Below are 16519 nucleotides of genomic sequence, written 5' to 3' on the forward strand. Positions count from 1 at the left end.
AAAATCAATTCATAAAGATAGACTTGTGACTGGAAATCAGGCATGTGTAAAGTGCTTTGTGATGCTTACCTCTCTTCCCAACATCTTGAGTTGCAAGTATAATAATGAGATGGATGCCTGGCATGCAGTAGCTTTTAATGAACAGGTATGCATGGAGAATAAAATTGGTTCAGGAAAATGTGTACAAAGTGAGGATAGTGATATTCTACTCCAAGATGTCTGGCTCCAGAGGGGCAAGCTCTCAATCTTCTCTACTTTCTGTCCCAGCATCTTGTCAGTTGAACTTGCTTCAGTTGACTTGATGATGCCAAATTTTTATTGATTCATACATATTTGCAAATGAACGTTATGACCAATGGAGCTCAAAAATTGTTGAAGAGTAGATCCATTTTAAACCAAATAGCACTTAGTTATAGTGTATTAAGAAGAGAAAAGATGTATAGAAAAATTGTGCTCCAAAATTACAATTAAGAGTTATTTTTCATGAGGCATTTGTATTCGTATTTCACATAGTTACTTCTAGTGCTTATGGCTGTAGGCACTAGAATATTGGGTTTAAAACTCTTGAAGTGTCTAATATTTTGGTCATATATGTCTTACATTAAGATTTGGAAAATAGAAATAAGAAGGTTATAATAAGCACTTTAGGTATCAAGCTGTTTTGTGTAGAGCTAAATCCCACAAGTTGGCTTATAATGTGAATACTGAGAAAAATCTAAAATGCTATTACATCATTCAAGAGAATTTGTCTCCTTATTTGTAGTAATTTCTGTAGCAAGTGAAATGCAAACAAGTATTGATTAAGATTTCTAAATCCATTTCATAACATTTATTCTCTTCATCTGAAATAGAAGTGATTTTTCAAATGAAATAAAATTTCCTTCTAGCAGTTCTTTTTAATAAATTGTTACAGATAGAACAGGTCACTTGTGACTATCACTGTATCACTGTATCACTGTCATCCTGTTGCTCATTGATTTGCTCGAGTGGGCACCAGTAATATCTTCATTGTGAGATTTTGTTACTCTTTTTTGGCATATCGAATATTCCATGGGTAGCTTGCCAGGCTCTGTCATGCAGGCAGAATACTCTGCCTGGCTCTCTGAAAGAGACAGAGGAATCAAACCTAGGTCGGCGGCATGCAAGGCAAACGCCTTACCCACTGTGCTATATCAGGAGCCTACTTGTGACTATAGGTTTAATAATTTATACATAATTGATAGTATTACAAATTAATTGGAATAAGTTAAATTACATGCTAAGAATAACACCTTTGTTGTAACACACTTTGGAGGGATTTAAAACCCAATAGTTAGACAACACATTCAAATGTAATTCTCATCATATTCTCAGTATTTATCATATGATTCTAACCTTTCATTAATTTTTGTGTTTACACATTCCCAGAATGAACTTAGAAGAGTAATTGGTTCACAAGGCAAGTGTATAAAAATTCATAATTTAGGTGACATTAACACAAGTGCTAAAATTTATGGTATAGATTTAAAAATTATTAAACCCCACCACCACCATAGGTGCCCAAGAGCCTTCACCATTATTTGTCTACCACCTCTAGTTCTTCTCTCACCCCCCAGAACTTTGGCTCCAGCTGAATAGTAATCTGGGTTTTGTTGTCCTGGTTATTCAAATATATTTTAGTATTTGACTATATAAATTATATGTGGGTTGGAGTGATAGCACAGCGGATAGGGCATTTGTCTTGCACTCAGCTGACCCAGGTTCGATTCCACCACCTCTCTCAGAGAGCCCGACAAGCTACGGAAAGTATCTCACCCACACAACAGAGCCTGGCAAGCTATCTGTGGCGCATTAGATATGCCAAAAACAGTAACAACAAGTCTCACAATGGAGACATTACTGGTGCCCACTTGAGCAAATTGATGAACAATGGGATGACAGTGACAGTGATATTATATGTATATTGCACATATATTATGTATATGTATCCATATAGTACATATGTACGTAGCAACTTGATTCACTCATCCACTGCTGATTACTTGGGTTGGCTCTAGATCTTGGCAACTGCGAACAGTGCTGCAAGTATGTTCAATTGTCTTTCTGAATTAATATTTTTGTGTTCTTGGGGTAGCTATCAAGGAACAGAATTGCTGGATCATATGATAGCTCTATTTCTAATTTTTTGAGAAATCCTACTTATACTCCATAGATGCTGGGTCAATGTATGTTTTAACAGTCTATGAATTTCCTTTTTCTTCCTATCTCTGTCAGTTCTTGTCAATCCTCACTGTCACTGTCACTGTCATCCTGTTGCTCATCGATTTGTTTGAGCGAGCACCAGTAACGTCTCTCATTGAGAGACTTATTGTTACTGTTTTTGGCATATCCAGTACACATGGGTAGCTTGCCAGGCTCTGCTGTGCAGGCTCGATACTCTCGATAGCTTGCCGGGCCCTCCGAGAGGGGCGGAGGAATCAAACTTGGGTTGGCCGAGTGAAAGGCGAACGCCCAACCGCTGTTGTCACTTGTGTGTTGTAATATATTATTTTATCATTATGAATGCCCTTATATAATAAATATCATGAGAATTTTTTTCATGCACCTATTAGACATCTATATGTCTTTCTTGTTGAAGTGCTTGTGTAGCTTAAAAATTTATGCTGGAGAAATTCCACTTTTTACAAGAAATCATGTAATAAGTGAGAAAAATAACTGCCAGTTTTCTGTTCTCCAACACTAATATTAATAGGTTTCATTCTTTTCATTTATTCACACACACACCTCTTAAAATATTAATACCAACATACATTATGTTCACTTTGCTTTTTAGCATAAAATAGACTCTGGGGGTTATTCACATTATCACATATAATTTATTATTTCCAGCTATTAGTTAAAACCCTTGGGTAGGTATATGATATTTTACTTAACAAATTCTAATGATTGCAGGTATATGAGTGTAACATGGGAAATGTTGTTTTTAAGTGAATAAATTGTGACTTATTTATTAATTTCATTACATTTTAGTTTGTCTTAAAATTTAGTAGTTTAAATTTAAATAGGTATTGCTCACCCTTACATGTATAACAGTGGGAAACAAATATAAAGAATAAATTCTAACTGTAGAAATCTTGCTCAAATAAGTATGTTTGTATTTTTGTATTTAAGTATTTCTAATTTCCATATTGGGGCCGGAAAGATAGTACAGTAAGGAGAATGTTAGTCTTACACACATTGACCCTGGTTTATCCCCAGTACCACATGAGGTCCTCCGAACCTTCCAGCATTAATCTCTGAGAACAGAACCAGGGAGTAAGCCCTGAACACTGCCAGGCATGCTCCCCATACAAAAGAGAAACAAACCAAATTTACATACTAACAAAATATCTGCCATCAAGTTTACACCAGTAACTGTTTTGCTATTTTGCCATGAAACTTCAATTGAGGTTTGATATTAAAAAAAATTACTGCATTTTGAAATGCATCTTCTTAAGTACAAGAAACGATAAGAAATATTTAATTTATACTAGACATTCATTTTGTTCTCTTCATATGTTTAATCTTTTTCCCATGTTTCTACTATAAGAGCATCTTCTTGCTATTAACTTATGTTTTTACATTAAATATTTTAACTTGCGTCTCATGAGTTGAAAATATTTCCTAGCAATTATTTGACTTGTACTTTGTTTGCTTTGTGAAACTGTATCATATAGAATTTTTAAATAGCTGCAAATTTCAAATTATTAAATTTTTATTATTATTTATTATTACTTTTTTTTGGCTTTTTGGGTCACACCTGGTGATCTACAGGGATTACTCCTGGCTTTGCACTCAAGAATTACTCCTGGTGGTGCTCGGGGGACCATATGGGATGCTGGGTCCGGCAAGGCAAACTCCCTACCCACTGTGCTATTGCTCCAGATCTCAAATTATTTTTGTTGTGTCCTCTTGGTAAAGCTTTTTTATCCAAGAATATTTTAAGAAATTAAACATTACATACTTTTATTTAAGTCCTTGTGAGCTTAATTTATCACAGTTTCAACACTCCAGAATGAGATACTGAATTTTTTTAGCATTGAGAACTAAGTGAAATGCAAACTGAGAGTATCCTAAAAATTTGCCCAAATAATTTAAAATATCAATATTCTTTGACTATTTTATTAAATGTTTGAAATATTTTAATTTACTTAATAATTAATAACATTACATATGTATTCTCACTAAGGAGCAATGCTTGTATCTTCTGTGTACTTTACTTTTTTGGGGAGAATTCTGGATTCTTGTGATTATATTACTAGTGAATAAGAAAGATAATCCCCACAAAAAGTAATGTAAACCTGAAAAAGTTCTCATATATCTTGTCCAGCATGTTAAAGTATGGTGAACTAATTCAAAAGGTGGCAATGTAACATTTGTGGTAATATCACTGAATCTTTATGAATAACTTTTATGCAGTACATTCTTTATAATGTCCCCAATGTTTTCAAGTTTAATTGCATGCTACTCAGTTAATATCTCTTGCCATAAAGACATTTTTGCTGAAAGCTAGAAGTTCCCAATAAAGTGACTTATTGCTTGAAATAGTTTTGATAAAAAATTTGGTATCTTGAGCATTTCTTAGATATAACAACATCAATATACATTTTCCTAATATACTGTGATAATTATTAAATAAAGTTTTGGTCAAATTCTAAATAAAGATGTGAAACATAGTTAGCTCTTAAGAAGTTTTACCTGTATAGGGGTTCCATCTTATATTCCCATTATCTTCGTTGAAAATACAGACCATGATTTGTGTCTATAATGTTACTATCTAAAAGCATGTGGCTCCAGGTCATTTCAACCCCTTCTTCTCTGTGTAATACCTACTAGGTATTGTAATTCACTTGGCCCTTTTCCTCTGTTGTTGCTGGCTACAAGTTCTAATTCACCTTAAAGGGTGGTAATATATGAGCATTTTAAGATTTGTAGGTTTGGATAGAATCCCAGTAAGATCAGACCCTTATCTAAATTTTTCCTGAACTTATATAAATATTCTTGATCATATTTCACTTAAAGTTCATGAAAGTCATTAACATTTAATTTGGGAAAATGAGAACTTCTCTTTACTTTTACGAGGGGCCAAATATTGATACTTTGACATAGTTCCATTTACAACATTTGGTAGACTTCTTATTTTATTGTGGCAATGGCATTTCAATTCATTGCTGTACCAAAAATACTCGTTGACTGATTATAATACTTGATGACTCACTTCTGCAAAGTGACCAAGTTTCCCAGAATGCCTTCTAAATTTAAATTGCTGTAGTGGAATTAAATTTAATCAAGTTTGAAAAGATTTCAGACATCTGTCCGACAGTGAACAGTCGTGAATCTGTTGTTTTTCCAAGTTTTTGGAAGAGGAGATTCTTGTCACATACACCACTGCTTCCTTGATTTTAAACTAAACACCTTCACCTGCTATGAGCCAGCTAGACATGAAGAGATCCTTCAGTGACCTTGTAAAGGAAATCAAGTGAGATATTTTGAGTGATGGACAAAAAAACGAATATAAGAAAGATTAAAATTTTCAGCGGTTCTATTGTATAGCTACCATTGTACACAATCTAAAGCCTACACATGAGATCTTATAAGGTGGTCTAAATAGCAACCATACATTCTAGCTCATTTTAATATACTCTTAGAGATTGTGGTTAAAAGGAAATTTTCTATTTGGAGAAAAGCAGTTTCCCCCCATTTGTACTCACTATTAGGGTCTTAATGGCTCCAGGCAGTTTTTGATGCTAGACCGACGTGCTATAATATTAAATTACCATTCTGTTAACAATTGTGAAAGCAAAATTAAAATATCCTAGTCAAACATGTATACCTTTTTATTTGAGAAACACATGTGCAAGTTTAGTCCAGGAAGCTAACGGAAGTAGGGGGTGAACACAATTTTGTAAACACCATCCACTGGTGTACTTTGTTAGTCATGAGGCCGCAAGAATGGTGTAATGAGTGAATCATGGGATTCTACTAATGTTGTCATGGACCTTAGGCTAACTTTAAGAAGCTTTAATAGTTAATAGAAAAAAATCTTAAGAAAAATTGATTTTGATTAATGGTTTTCAACTGTTGTAAAATATGATAGTTGATAAGCCAACGGTGACAAAAATATTCTAAAACACATTTCTATGCAATTCAATAAAAATCTTTTTGCTTCATTCAACCAAAATTCCTTGAACAGTATTAGGGCAGATTTTCATGTATAGAAAAACCAAAGTCTAATTACATATAATAGTTTAATCACTGTATCACTGTTGTCCCATTGTTCATTGATTTACTTGAGCAGGCACCAGTAACGTCTCCATTATGAGACTTGTTAATGTTTTTGGCATATCGAATACACCATAGATAGCTTGCCAGGCTCTGCCATGAAGGCGAGATACTCTCAGTAGCTTGCCAGGTTCTTCGAGAGGGACGGAGGAATCAAACCTGTGTTGGAGGCATGCAAGGCAAACACCCTACTCACTATGCTATCACTCCAACCCCAACAGTTTAATATACTGATGAAATTTCATTCTGAAGCCATGAGAATTCTGACTGGTTACTTAAGAAATCTTGAGAATGTGGGTGGATTTGATAATTAGATGATGGTATTTTGCCTTTTAATCCTGCTAGGAAACTAAGTTGAGAAAAACATTAGACAACTTCTCATTCATATCCTTTCTTTTCGTTTGAAGTGTAAGTAGCATATATATGTATATATGCATACATTATAGTATATTTATACTGTATTTAAGAGTATTTAAGAAAAGAACTTTATTCTCAGAAATGTGACAGCATAAAATATTGTCAAAGAATAATTTTCAGTTTCTAATTATCACTTTCTACTCTTTACAATGACAAAATGATCCCCAAAACATCAATCACAACCCTAGCCTTAAAAATATCTCAGGATAACTAACATCAAATATTATCCATTTATCCATCCCTAACATTGAGCTGTCTCTCCAGCATCCCAGCCCCCTTTTTATTTATCATTGATACTGTAAACTGGGCAGGAGCAATAGCACAGTGAATAGGGCATTTGCCTTACATGCAGCTGACCTGAGCTCGATTCCTCCATTCCTCTCGAAGAGCTCAGCAAGCTACCAAGAGTATCCCACCTACACTTCAGAATCTGGCAAGCTCCCCGTGGCATATTCAATATGCCAAAAACAGTAACAAGTCTCACAATCAAGACATTACTTGTGCCCCCTCGAGTGAACAAGGGGATGACAGTGCTATAGTGCAACACTTCCATTATCACTTCCCCTTATCCTCCTATAACACTTCTGTCACTGCAGTAATGACAATTCTAATCAAGTCTCTTTTACTGGAGAACTTGCTACCATAAAAACTCTTGATATGGGGGTGAATCATTTTGCTCAGCCTGTTCATCCTTTTCACCTTTTTGTATGACTGTTAATGTCCATAATCTTGATTCCATTCTGCCATTACCAGATGTTGTGCTTTTATTTTCATAAATAAATATTGTCTTAGGTCTGTCTATGTAATTTGGTGATAGAATGTTTATCTTGCATGTCTGAGGTTTATCTTGCACGTATGAGATTTAGCCCCTTGAGCAGCAGGGAAAAGAAAGAAAAGTTTGTTCATGATTATGCCTCTGTTCCGTAGGTTCAATAATATCATTAATTATTTTTCCTTTAAAAAATATGAGAAGAATCACTGATGTTTTCAGATGGCATTACATCCCATTGAAAAATAACCCTTGTGGCCTGCAAGATATCTCAGACTCTTAGAGCTCCTGCATTGCAAGTTCAAGTCAATCCTTGCTGTGTTTACATGTGTTAAGCATGATCTTGGCAGCTCTGCTGTCTGTGAATTGTGATGTCACAAATGATTTCCAGCCATAGTGCTACTGCCAGATATGTATCAGAACCACAACTGAGAGGTTGTATGCTACCCCAGGAAGAACCACAGCTCAGAATGGGAACATTGATAAGCAGATGTCCGAACACCATAGAACCTCCTGGTTGGTAAACACTACCATGAGAATGTATATGTGTACATGAGCAGGCAGTGTGATCCTCAGTGAACACCTTGGCCAGATGTTCTAGTCCCACATCCTGAGTGTGCTGATGCCTGGGGTGCACCACAGCTGAAAGTGTGAAACACCAGAGCCAGGCATGTATGAGGTCTCAGGTCACTGCAGCACACAGCAGCAACAATCACAAAGCAAAAGGAAACAAGTGGTGGTGGTGGGGTTTGGGAGATGGGGTTTGGGAGGAAGAAAAGTAAAAGTGTCTCCCTTTTGCAATCTCAATAATGCAATCTCAACTTGATTGCATTATTTAATTGTATGGTTTGATTATTGATTGATTGGTTTGGTTTTAGGACCACACTCAGCAATGCTTGGGGCTACTCCAAGGCAAGTTCCCAGATCTATGGCCAACTAATTTCCAACAAAGGAACTTGGTGCATAAAATGGAATAAAAATTATCTCTTCAAAAAATTGTGTTGGACAAATGGAACTCCTCATGTAAAAAGTAAAGCTAAATCTATAACTTACATCTTTTGTGAAAGTTAATTCAAAGTAGGTCAAAGACTTGTGATCTGAAACAGAACCCACAAAGTTTGGTGTCGAAGAGAGTATAGGAAGAATTTTTCAATATTTGGACCTCAAGGGTGTTTTCGGTGAAATGATTCATTAGCAAAAATAAAATATAGGTGAGTCTATATTTTAATAAATTGCCTCTGCATAGCAAAAGAGACATGAGTTAAAATAAAAAGACACCCAACTAAATGAGGGATGACATTTGCACTAACATTTTCATTAACAATCAAATAAAGGGGTAATAGACAAGATATGTAAAATAGTCATAAAGATCCACAACCAAAAATTATCTAAACCCCACAAAGATCTGCAACAAAAAATATCTAAAACCCCTATTTAAAATGGGGATAGGAAAGGAACAAACATTTCTCTGAAGAAGACAGATCAATGGACAAAAGCCACTTAAAGAGTGCTCATCATCACTAATTATAAGGCAAATACAAATCTAGATGACAATAAAATATCACTTTACATCAATGAGAATGGCACATAACAACAGCAAAACAATCCGAGTTGGAGAGAGTGTGGTGAAAAGTAACTCTCATCTACTGCTTATGAGAATGTTGTCTGGTTTAACTCCCATGGAAAAGAGAATAGAGAGAAAAAGAGAATGGAAATTTCTCAGAAAAGTACAATTTTAGGTGTAATGTAAACCAACAGTTTCACTTTTTGGTACCTACCACCAATAAACAGAAATGTTTATACAAAAGAACATATACACACCATTATTAATTGAGGAACTTAGCACACTAGCTAGGATATGGAATCAATCCACATATCTAGCAGCAGATACAAGTATAATGGAGAATGCTATGCAGATGTTACGAATGAACGAATCACAAAATTCATTGCTGCTTGGATGGAACTGGAGAATATCATGTTATATATATATGTGTGTGTGTGTCTGTGTGAGTAAGGGCAATTAAAGGCCGCCCTAAAAACCTCTATCCCTCTCTGAGAGACTGGCAAGCTACCGAGAGTACTCCGCCTGCATGGCAGAGTCTGGCAAGCTACCCATGGCATATTCGATATGCCAAAAACAGTAATAACAATGAGCTTCATTTGCCTGACACTGAAAGAGCCCCCACTACGGCAGCCTTAAGAATGATGAGCAAGGAGAGGACTGTTCTGTTGTACAAGTAGGGAGACATCCATCCATGACATCAGCAACTATCGTCCAATCTTCCTGTTGTCCATCATCTACAAGTTGTTAACTCGAGTCATCCTGAATAGAATAGGCAGAACACTAGATGAAGGACAACCATGCGAACAAGCCACGTTCCAAAAAGGATTTAGCACAATCGACCATATCCGCATGGTGACCAAGCTCATTGAAGTTTCACGAGAGTTCAAGATGCCACTCTGTCTAACGTTCATTGATTTAAAGAAGATCTTTGATTCTGTTGAAACTGAAGTGGTCATTGAAGACCTAGCCAAACAGGACGTTCAAACTCAATACATTGGGATCCTCCGTGAGCTGTATTATGGATTCACCAGGATCTCACCATTCTACAAAGAAGTAATCAGTGATGTAAAGAGAGGAGTTTAACAGGGTGATACCATTTTTTAGAAATTCTTCAGTGCCATCCTCGAAAATGTCATGTGATGACTGGAATGGGAAGGAATGGGAGTAAAGATAGACAACCTCTGCCTCGCTGATGATGTCATTCTCATAACACCAAACATTAGCCAAGTGGCACAAATGCTGGCCGACTTTGACCATGAGTGTGGAAATGTCAGACTGCAGCTGAATCTCAACAAGACAATGTTCATGAAAAACGAACTAGTCCCTGACATTCCATTTGCTTTCAATGGAAGGAACATCTCCGAATGCAGCAGCTATGTGTACCTGGGTTGAGAACTCAACATGAGTAATGACTTGGCGCCAGAACTGCATAGGAGAAAGAGAGCAGCGTGGAACGCCTTCAAAAGCATCAAAGAAGTGGTTAAGAGGATGAAGAACCTCTGGTTCTGGGCACATCTTTTTGACTCCACCATTCTTCCTGCACTAACATATGCCTCAGAGACCTGGGTCCTATGAAAACACGACGAGAATGCTATTTGGATATCCCAAAGAGGAATTGAAAGAGCTATGCTTGGAATAGCACATTTCACTCAAGTGAGAGAAGGAATCTGGAGTTCTGATCTCCGTCAATGATCAAGAAATGGCTGCCTTGTTTGCCAAGGCGTCGAAAATCAGATGTGCCAGACACGTAAAGTAATGCGATTTAGAGATGACTGCTGGACTAAAACTGTTACCAACTGGATCCCACTGGACGTCAAAAGACCACGTGGCTGCCCACTTATGAGATCGACTTCTTCGTCAAAACCCTGATCAAATGGTTTGAAGCTCTTCGTGTCCCTGGGGCGAGCATATACTATTGTGCTACACTAGCACACGACAGGGATGAATGGAGATGTTACTGGCGCTTGCTCAATCAAATCGAAGATCAACGGGATAACAAGTGATACAAGTTATATATATAACATCTATCTATCTATCTATCTATCTATCTATCTATCTATCTATCTATCTATCTATCTATCTATACGTTACTGGAGCAAATCGATGAGCAACAGGATGACAGTGATACAGTGATAAACAGTATGAGACTAATGTCCAAGGTGAGGGTAAACAGGGGCCAGGGGCCAGGAGGACAGGTCAATTGTTGAAAGCTTGCCAGAAGTGTGTGTGGTGTGAAGGGCACAGGGAAAGGGATATACCTGATAACTTTTCATTCATTATCTGTATTGCAAACCATAAGGCCCAACAGGAAAGAGAGAGTGGGGGTGGAGAGAGAAAGAGAGAGAGAGAGAGAGAGACAGAGACAGAGACAGAGATAGAGACAGAGACAGACAGAGATAGAGACAGAGACAGAGAGAGAGGGAGAAAGAGAGAGAGAGAGAAAGAGAGAGAGCTATAGAGGCAGGTGGTGGGATGGAATTGGGGGACAAGAGGAAAACTGGGACCATTAGTGGTAGGAAGAGTACACTGGTGAAGCGATGGTTGTTGGAACATTGTATGACTAAGATCCAGTCATGAACAACTTTGTAAATGTGTATATCACTGTGATTCAATTAAAAAATGAGAAAAAAATTTAAAAAGAAATAAATTATAATAACAAAGACAAATACTGGATGGTGTCACTTATCTGGGCTATATAGAATAGTAGGAAAAGGGGATGGAAGGTATTGAAAGGAAGATATCTAGATTTCTCTGGAATCTATATTATCAAAATGAGAAAAGGGAAGGAAAAAAATTGAGAGGGTGTGGGGAGTATGAAGTGGAAGACAAGAGGGAATAGCACCAGGAGCCAGTAGTGTAGATGTGTGTGGTGTATGTATATGTCTAAGCTAGAGTCAACAACACTACAAGCAGGTCATTCATACTTCACCCAACTAAAAATGTGTCTGCCAAGGAGACAGGCTTGAAGGTGGAAAACAATCTGGGGAATGGTGAAGGGAAAGTCTACATTGGTGGAAGAATTAGTGTTGGAACATTGTATACTTGAAACTCTGTTTTAAGCAAATATTTTAGTGATGGTACCTTTTATTTTTTTTGCTTTTTGGGCCACACCCAGCAATGCTCAGGGGTTACTCCTGGCTTTGCACTCAGGAATTACTTCTGGCAGTGGTTGGGGGACCATATGGGATGCCGGGGATCGAACCTGGGTCGGCCGCGTGCAAGGCAAACGCCCTACCCGCTGTGCTATCGCTCCGGCCCCAGTGATGGTACCTTAAATATATGTATATACACATATTTTTGTATACATAGTATATACATATAGTGTATACATATATATGAAACTATAAATATGTGCAGTATAGTATATTTAAAATTCTGCTCCAAAATTGGCTTTAAGAATGAGACTAAAATTGGCACATTATTAAATAATAAAATATTAGAACAAGTTGTTCTTAGCAGATTTGTGCCATAAGAAATTGCACAAGAGGTTGGAGAAATAGTATAGCAGGATAGTCACTTGTCTTGCACACAGCCTATGAGTTTGATCCTTGGCCTCCCATAAGGTCTGATCACCATCAGGAGTGATCCCTGAATATGGAGCTAGAAGTAAGCCCTGTGCATTGCCAAGTGTTCATATCCCTCAAAACTGTGTTTAAATAAGTTACTTTTATTTTAAAATTTAAAACTTATTTTACCAAATATGAACGCCCCTCTTGGAGAGCCTGGCAAGCTACTGAGAGTATCCTGCCCACACGACAGAGCCTGGCAAGCTACCTGTGGTGTATATATGCCAAAAATAGTAACAAGTCTCACAAAGGAGACATTACTGGTACCCACTCGAGCAAATCGATGAACAATGGGACGACAGTGCTACAGTGCTACAGAACAAGTCATTACTCTAGTTTTCTATATGTCAGTGTAAAGATTCAATAGTAAGTTATTAGAAAGTCAGTAATAAACTAACTCTTTGAATATCTTAGCTAGTTTGAGTGATTGGAATACTAGGTGAAAGTTCACACTTTAGTGTACCTTGAGCAGAGACCCGATAGAGTGCTGGATTTAGTTTTGTTATTTTTTAACCCATTCTATGAGGGAGACATTGACAAATTGGGTCTAATACAGAGGGCAACTAAGGTAGTAAAAGGGCTGTATATGGTGTTACACAAAGAATGTTTAGAAAAAACTGGAATGTTTAGTCTGCAAAAGTAAAGTACTATGGGTCTGTGGATTGGTTAGAGGAACATGATAGCCATCTATCTTTAAACATTTACAGGACCAACAAAATAGATTTTTTGTTGTTGCATAAAGACTCATCAGTAGTAGTAGATTATGTTCAAAGAAAGCAGAGTGAGACTTCTTAAAATGAGAACTAATATAAAAATAACAAAATTGAATGAGTTTTCTGATTTGGATATAAGCTTAGAAAAAGAAGAAATATTCAAAGGTCAACAGCACATAAGAATCCTATCAAAATATTTTGAAGTTTGCTAATTAAAATTTACCATGATTCTACACTTCATCAAATAATAACTTATAAAATATATTACAGATATGCAATTTTGATAATAAGTCATTTGTTTTTCTGAACACTGAGTACAAAGTATGCTGGAGAGAATAATTAATAAATAAAGCAATTAGAATTTTGCAGACGTGGATAGCTATTGAATAAGCAAAAATCTTTTAACTAAAGAATAGTTGACATAGGGAAGAGATCAGAAATATTAAGAAAAAAAGTATTTAGGCTAATTTATTAATTTTATGAGCTATGAATAGAAAATATGAATAAAAACACAACTGAATGTATAAATGTTTATAAACTAACTGTTTTGAAGGAGAGAGTGATAAGGGTTTTCATTAATGGTGTCTAATGACATCCACCATCTTAATTTTAAGATTAAATTATGGTCAACACTACTTGATCTGTTCCACTGATTTAAGTGATCATTGTCATCTCTATGAAATATGCTTATCAACTTGACTTTTGAGATACTCTTGCTGCCTGATTTTATTTGTTCTTCTGGATATTCTTCAGTTTCCTTTACTGATTATTTTATACTTATTTCAATGGAGTATAGCATTATATAATCTGATATATCTCAAGCAAATTCCTAGTCACTACATCCATAAATTTCATATACCTAATTTATATTTAATACATCTCCTCTATTTAAAAAGAAAGTATTCCCCAAGCAAAAATTCTTCTGTCCTACCTTCCATCATCACCATATATCTTTTCTCTCTCATTGTTTTGTTTTGGGCTCATGTTCATTGGTGCTCTGTGGCTGTTCCTGGCTCTTCCTGGCTGGGAGATTGCTCTGAGTGTACTCAGAGTACCATGTGATACTGGTTCAAACCTTGGGCTTCAGCATACAAAGTAGGAGCTCAGTCTGTCTTAGCTGTCTTTTTTTTTTTTTTTAATAATTTTATTGAATCACCATGTGGAGGGTTACATAGTTCTCAGGATTATGTCGGTTATACAATTCTCAAACACCCTTCCCTTCACCAGTGCCCATCTCCCATCACCAACCCCCCCAGTATACCTGCCGCCCCCTCCCACCTCCCCAGTCCCCACCCTTGTACATGATAAGTTCCACTTCGTTTATGCCTTATCTCGATTACATTCCATGTTTCAACACACAACTCACTACCGTTGTTGGGGTTTCCCCCAAAAAAGGAAAGCAGTCCTATTGCCAAGGAGGCATTTGATAGTTCTCCACTGCTAAGAATATAGAGATATTAAGTCCCGCTGTTTGTTACATAACTTTTCTTTTTCCCCCTTGCCCCGCGCCACGGAGTTCACGCCTGTTTGGTAATCGCCACGCTGCCTGACAAGGGAAAAAAAAACCCGAAAAGGATGGTTATTTCCCGTCATCGGCAGGCGTGGGGCTCTGGCTTAGTTGATAGACTAGTAGAGTGTCTGCAAGCAGTTTCTGGAACCGAAGGGCTTGCGCTGGTATCGGCTCCGGCTCGAGATTCCACCAGCGTCCCACTGTTCCATGTACATAATTTTTCCCCTTATATCCCATTCCCACGCCACCAGGTCTGTTTGCTTAATGGACATCACACTATGTTTGACACCACGCCGCGTTTCTTCCCGAGAAAGAAGGTTATTTCTTCTCAGCTGGTGTGGGGATATAGCTTAGTTCAGTCTAGAGAGATGGCTACCACTTTGATTGCCTTCAATATTTCAGCAACAGACTTACTATTCTTGTTAGGATCTCCCACAAAAGTCCGACCCATTAAAAAGGGACATATTACATATTGCTGATGCTAAGATGACATTAGGTCGTGCGGCCGCGGCAGCGGCCGCGCGGTTTTGGGTTTCTGTATAAAGTCCAGGGAAAGTACAACCAGAAATAACATCACTACAAACTTTTACCCTTTTATGGTGCTCATAAGATGGAGAAGCCTAGAGAGAGGCTCGGCGTCTCCATTTTGCGCTCAGGAAAACCGCAGATCCTGCGCTGTGCTCAGGGGGGAGGTGTGGAGAGAGAGAGAGGTTAAAAGAATTGGGGAATGCCCGGTTCCCACTGTTTCAGCGCACCGTGGGGTCTCTGGTCCCATGCCAGAATTAGTTCAGTGGGCTGTTTGGAGTCCAAGGGCGCTTCCTTGGGCTCTTCCATCATGCTCGCTCCACAGCAGGGTCCAAAGGGCTGTCTTTTTTTTTTTTTTGATTTTTTGGGTCACACCCGGAAATGATCAGTAATTACTCCTGGCTCTGCACTCAGGAATTACTCCTGGAGGTGCTAGGGGGACCATATGGGATGCTGGGAGTTGAACCCGGGTCGGCCATTGCAAGGCAAATGCCCTACCAGCTGTACTATTGCTCCAGCCCCTGTCTTAGCTATCTTCTGACACCAATCCTCACTATTTTTAATAGTATTATGATAGTATTAAATTATGGCTCCAATATTAAAGTTGCAAATAAAATTAATTTTGTGTTTCCATTCTCCACATACTTAATTTGTCAGTAAATATTGTCCATAAATTGGTTCCAGAACATTTGCAGAGTGCAACTACTATTATTTCCTAACTTCCACCTGGAGTTCAGTCATCATCTCTCCTTTGGATTATGCTAGCCTTTTATTTTTATTATTATTATTATTTTTTTAATGTAGGAGCATTGGTATTTATTCAGCCATTGATTAATCTGATTGGACTGGACATGAACTTCACATTACTTTTTTAAATTTTATTTTATTATTATTATTATTATCATTAATATTTTTAATCACCATGAGATAGAGTTACAAAGCATTCCTGTTTGAGTTTCAGTCACACAATGATCGATCACCCAACCCTCCACCAGTGCACACCTTCCATCACCAAGGTTCCCACTATCTCCCTATCCCATCCCTTTCTCTGCCTCTATGGCAGACAAACTCCCACATACTCTCTTTTGTATTGCTTGTTATGAGTAGCATAAGATTTTATGTGGCCGCAAGAGTGGTCTTGCGCTACTGGAATGC

This window comes from Sorex araneus, chromosome 1 (genome assembly GCF_027595985.1).
Source record: "Sorex araneus isolate mSorAra2 chromosome 1, mSorAra2.pri, whole genome shotgun sequence".
Classification (NCBI taxonomy): domain Eukaryota; kingdom Metazoa; phylum Chordata; class Mammalia; order Eulipotyphla; family Soricidae; genus Sorex; species Sorex araneus.